Source organism: Setaria italica, chromosome VIII (assembly GCF_000263155.2).
Source record: "Setaria italica strain Yugu1 chromosome VIII, Setaria_italica_v2.0, whole genome shotgun sequence".
NCBI classification, from domain to species: domain Eukaryota; kingdom Viridiplantae; phylum Streptophyta; class Magnoliopsida; order Poales; family Poaceae; genus Setaria; species Setaria italica.
Genome location: NC_028457.1, coordinates 39,732,020 through 39,737,368, shown reverse-complemented (window position 1 = coordinate 39,737,368; position 5,349 = coordinate 39,732,020).

Below are 5,349 nucleotides of genomic sequence, written 5' to 3'. Positions count from 1 at the left end.
AGGACGTTCGAGTCCATCAATGACATAGTCGACGAAAGAGTTGATGAATAAGGCCGGGCCACGAGCCAAACCATGGTATGAACCTGCCTGGCCGGGCGCAAGGTGGTTGCTAGGGTTCCTAACCCTGGAACCCTAGCCGCCCCCCTGCGCCTGGTCTCCCAGGCCTATATATGGTTTTAGCCTGTGCTCCTGTATTATTAATCTAATCTTTCCTTGCCTATATCTCTGATAGACTCGTAAGTCCTTATTTATGTTTCTTTACGTGATACTGTTGTTGTTATTCACTGATGAAGCTACTATATGTATGAAACTTGCTCCCGGCATACATATAAGTAGCACTTAGTTTTGTTTTAAAATCGGGTGTGATAGCATCATTAGCACATCTACCATCATTGCCGCCCCCAAATGCCTTGCCCACACACACCTTGTCAGGGGAGGAAGAGGCTGCTAACGGGTCTTTGAGAAGGATGCATATGGAGGATTGGGATTGCGCACATGCGGTCGATGCTGAGGAGGTCGGTGTCAGAAGATTGAGCACTGCACACATGCCGCTAGGTTGACCAGCACTAGCCTTATCGACAGACCGGTGGGCACACATAAGGCACATAAGTGAGTGGATGGATTACCTTTCAATACTTGAGATTTCAAACACTGTGGAAAAGTGGGCATTAGTCGTGTTTGGTGTGGAAAAGTGGGCATTAGTCGTGTTTGGAGGGAGTCATATCTCTCGAAAATCTAACCGGGACTAATCTTTTGGGACTAAAGGTCCTACTCTTTAGTCCCGGGTCACTCACACAGGACTAAAGACAACCTGACTTTTCGAAAATAAATAAAAAAACATGCACCAGCTTCCAAATGCGTCCACTTCTCCCAGAATCATAATCACAAATTCCTTATATGCGCACATGGATTTCACAAGAATGAAAAAATCACAATCACATAATCACAGCAAGAATCACAATGCATCTCGCAACCAACGAAAACTTAGCATGTATTTCACAAACATTCTTCCTGCCATGAAACTACGGAAAAACAGCGTGCCATTGACGAAGAACGTGAAGCTGCAGCAAGCAAGAGCTGGAGGAGTGGCGGCCCACACGCCTGCGGCCTAGAGGACGGCGGCAGCCTACGCACCTGTGGCCTGGAGACCCGCGACCGCCCGCCCGCCCGCCCGGCCGAGCCGCTCTGCCAGCGCTGGCCGCCCGCCACCGGCTCGGTCATGCCCGGCTCACCCGTGGCCGCTCGCGCCTGCCGGCCGCTACCAGCTCGCCCAAGAGGATGAGGTGGAGAGACCGAGAGAGGGGGGGCTGAAGGTTGGTGAGGGAAGAGGATAAGGCACTTTTATTGCCTGTTGGGGGAGGAGTTTTGTCCCGGTTGGTTTAGTCACGGTTTGTGTTTTCAACCGGGATAAAACGCCAACGCCGGATTCTTGAGGGCCACCAGACTTTACAACCGGGATAAAAGAGAACCTCATCGGTGGCCATCGGTGGGTGACTTTTAACATGGGGCTAAAGGTCCTTTAGTCCCAGGTCTAAAGTCAACCGGGACAAATAATGTTGGATGCAAAATCAGTTCTCTGCTAGTGAAAATATAGGATAGTTCAATACAGTGCAAAAGATAAAGGCAATGTGCACCTATCGAAGTCCGACAGTGACTCATACTGTTAAGGTCCATCACCTGTATTACAAGTGATGATTGAGCTCTAGCATCGCTTTTCACCTTTTTACAAGTCACTGTTGATGGGTCTTTGTAAGGGTGCGTATGGATCGAGGGACGAAGTGGGACGGGACGGGACGATCCCACTTCGTCCCGTGTTTGGTTTGGAGACAGGTGGGATGGGGACATCCCTATGAGGGAATATACCCTCCAGATGCGGGATGCCCCCATCCCACCAAAACGAGCGGACGGGGGCATCCCACTTCGCCCCCGTCACGCGCCGTTTGCGCGGGCGAGCTCCGGGCGAGCGCGGCCGGCGCGGGCGGGAGCTCCGGCGCGGGCGGGCGCGAGCGGGCGCGGCCGGGGCGCGACGTCGGTGGCATGGAGCAGGGGAGGCGGGGTGGAGCAGGGGCGGCGGCGGCCCTGGGGCGGCTGGGGCCCTCGGCCGGTGGGGGCGAGCGCCCTGGGCGGCGCGGTCGGGGCCCAACGTCGGCGGGGGCGAGGTCCCGAGCTGCGGGAGAGGACCGGAGGAGGCCGGCGGGAGAAGATAAGGAGAAGATAGGGAGGAAGAAGAAGACGTTATTAGTATGACGAGTGGGCCCCACAAACGGTGTCTAACGGAAGGAGAAAACGGTGCTCATCCTGTCTGTCGCAATCTCTCCAACCAAACAAAAAATTGGGACGACCCCATCCCATTCAACCAAACAAGAAATGGGATCATCCCATCCCGAAAAACTAGGACGGGACCGTCCCGTTCTACATTGTCTCCCAACCAAACGCACCCTAAGACTCTGGATGGATCCCAACTAGGATGCGTATCTTCGTTGTTGGTGTGTCGTGGCAGCTGGAGTACCTGCTCGACACCCGTGATGTTTAGATGGAAGGATAAAGAACAACACACAAGTGGGCTATCCGCTGGTTCTTCTTCACCAAGTGGACTGGAATGTGATGGTCAGAAAAAGTGGACACGTAAGCTCGCACGCTTCAACCAGCAGGACCCAAATCTGGAAATACTTTACAAACACAACATTATTACCCTTTCTATGCCAAATACGGAAACCATCTCTCAGTCATCCTCATTCTATGCTAATTAGGAGTATTAAACATAGGCTAATTACAAAACTAATTGCACGGATGGAGTCTAATTCGCGAGACGAATCTATTAAACCTAATTAGTCCATGATTTGACAATGTGGTGCTATAGTAACCATTTGCTAATGATGGATTAATTAAGCTTAATAGATTCGTCTCGCGAATTAGCACAGGGTTCTGCAATTAGTTTTATAATTAGCTCATGTTTAGTTCTCCTAATTAGCATCCGAACATCGGATGAGACATTGTTAAAGTTTAACACCTCGTATCCAAACACCCCCGAATCTAAATCCTTTTGTCAAAATTGCAAATAAACGAATTCTTTTTTCCATGAGTGAAGTGTAACGAAGCATGGTCATTTAATCAAAAAAGTGACGATGACGATTGAATAAAATATTTGAACGGATCCAAACAGACCCACTATGATGTTTATAAGACTTTAGCCATGGTTACATTTGCTTATTTTTAGCACCCGTCACATCGAATGTTTAGATACTAATTAAGAGTACTAAACGTAGACTATTTACAAAATTCATTACATAAGTGGAGGCTAAACGGCGAGATGAATCTATTAAGCCTAATTAGTCCATGATTTGACAATGTGTTGCTACGGTAAACATTTGCTAATTATGAATTAATTAGGTTTAATAGATTCGTCTCGCCGTTTGACCTCCATCTATGTAATGGGTTTTGTAAATAGTCTACGTTTAATACTCTTAATTAGTATCTAAACATTCGATGTGACACGTGCTAAAAATAAGCAAAGTAACTAAACGTCCCCTTAGGTGGAACAGGGGCCGGAATTGGGTTATCTAGTAGCTGCCATTATTCCACCTCCAGCGTGCACGTCATGCAATGATGATACCGTGTCATTATAGTGGACGGTCGCAGGCCAGTCAAATTAAATTGGAGGGACATAGCACTCATAGCAAAGACTTGACCGCAGACTCCAATAATGGCCAACTGCTCATCAGGTTCTGTGGCAAGCTAAAGACAGGTAGATGATGAAGCACTACAGAAATTTCGGTGTGAGCTTATTGTATCTTAAGGCAATTTCTGCTCATCTTCTTCTCAGGCAGCCTTCTGGGTTCCTCTCATTCGATCTGCCACTGACAAAGGTATCTCTTCCTCTGATAGCACTGATGCAGATTACCGATTTGTTATTGGGACAGAAACTTGGTCCGTTGCCCTGTGAATCTGTGCTTACCAGTTACGCTTGTATTTGTACACATTTCCTGTGCTCACCTTTGAAATAGATGATGATATCCTATAAACAATATACAATTACGCTGATGGAGAGGACCATGAATGGTTTCCAAGAACATCTCTATCGTCCAGCTCACGCTAGCAGGTGAGACATGACTCCTCTGCTTGGCTGCTTGCCGCCGGGCCCTCCTCCCTCTGCTTTCGATTCCTCCCGCTGGTTGGGCCCTTACCCTGAGAAGGATGCGCGTCGTCTCCGCGTCTAACATGGTGGTGCAGTGTTTGGATCCGGCTCCTAAAATTTAATCCCTATCACATCGAGTATTTAGTATTAATTAGAGTATTAAATATAGATTAATTATAAAACTAATTGCACAGATGGAGGCTAATTCGCGAAACGAATCTATTAAGCCTAATTAGTCCATGATTTGGCAACATGATACTACAGTAAACATGTCCTAATCATGCATTAATTAGATTTAATAGATTCGTCTCGCGAATTAGCCTCCATCTATATAATTAATTTTGTAATTAGCACATGTTTAGTCCTCTCCTTTTTTAGTACTCACCTCTGTGCTCTAGAGTCCGTCGTCCCATGATTTAGGGGGTGTTTGGAAGTGAGGGCTAAACTTTAGTCCTGTCACATCGGATGTTCGGATACTAATTAGAAGAACTAAACATAAGCTAATTACAAAACTAACTGCAGAACCCCTAGGCTAAATCGCGAGACGAATCTATTAAGCCTAATTAATCCATCATTAGTGAATGGTTATTGTAGCACCACATTGTCAAATCATGAACTAATTAGGCTTAATAGATTCATCTCGCGATTTAGCTTAGGGGTTGTGTAATTAGTTTTGTAATTAATCTAGATTTAATACTCCAGTGTCAAACATTCGATGTGACGGGGGCTAAAATTTAGCCCCCCAAACAGCCCCTTAGGGGGTGTTTGGATACGAGATGTTAAACTTTAACAGTGTCACATCGGATGTTCGGATGCTAATTAGGAGAACTAAACATGAGCTAATTATAAAACTAATTGCAGAACCCTGTGCTAATTCGCGAGACGAATCTATTAAGCCTAATTAATCCATCATTAGCAATTGGTTACTGTAGCACCACATTGTCAAATCATGGACTAATTAGGTTTAATAGATTCGTCTCGTCAATTACACTCCATCTGTGCAATTAGTTTTGTAATTAGCCTACGTTTAATACTCCTAGGGCATGTTTTCTTCCACTTGCTAAACTTTAGCACCCGTCACATCGAATGTTTAGATACTAATTAGGAGTATTAAACGTAGACTATTTACAAAACCCATTACATAAGACGAATCTAAACGGCGAGACGAATCTATTAAGCCTAATTAGTTCATGATTTGACAATGTGTTGCTACA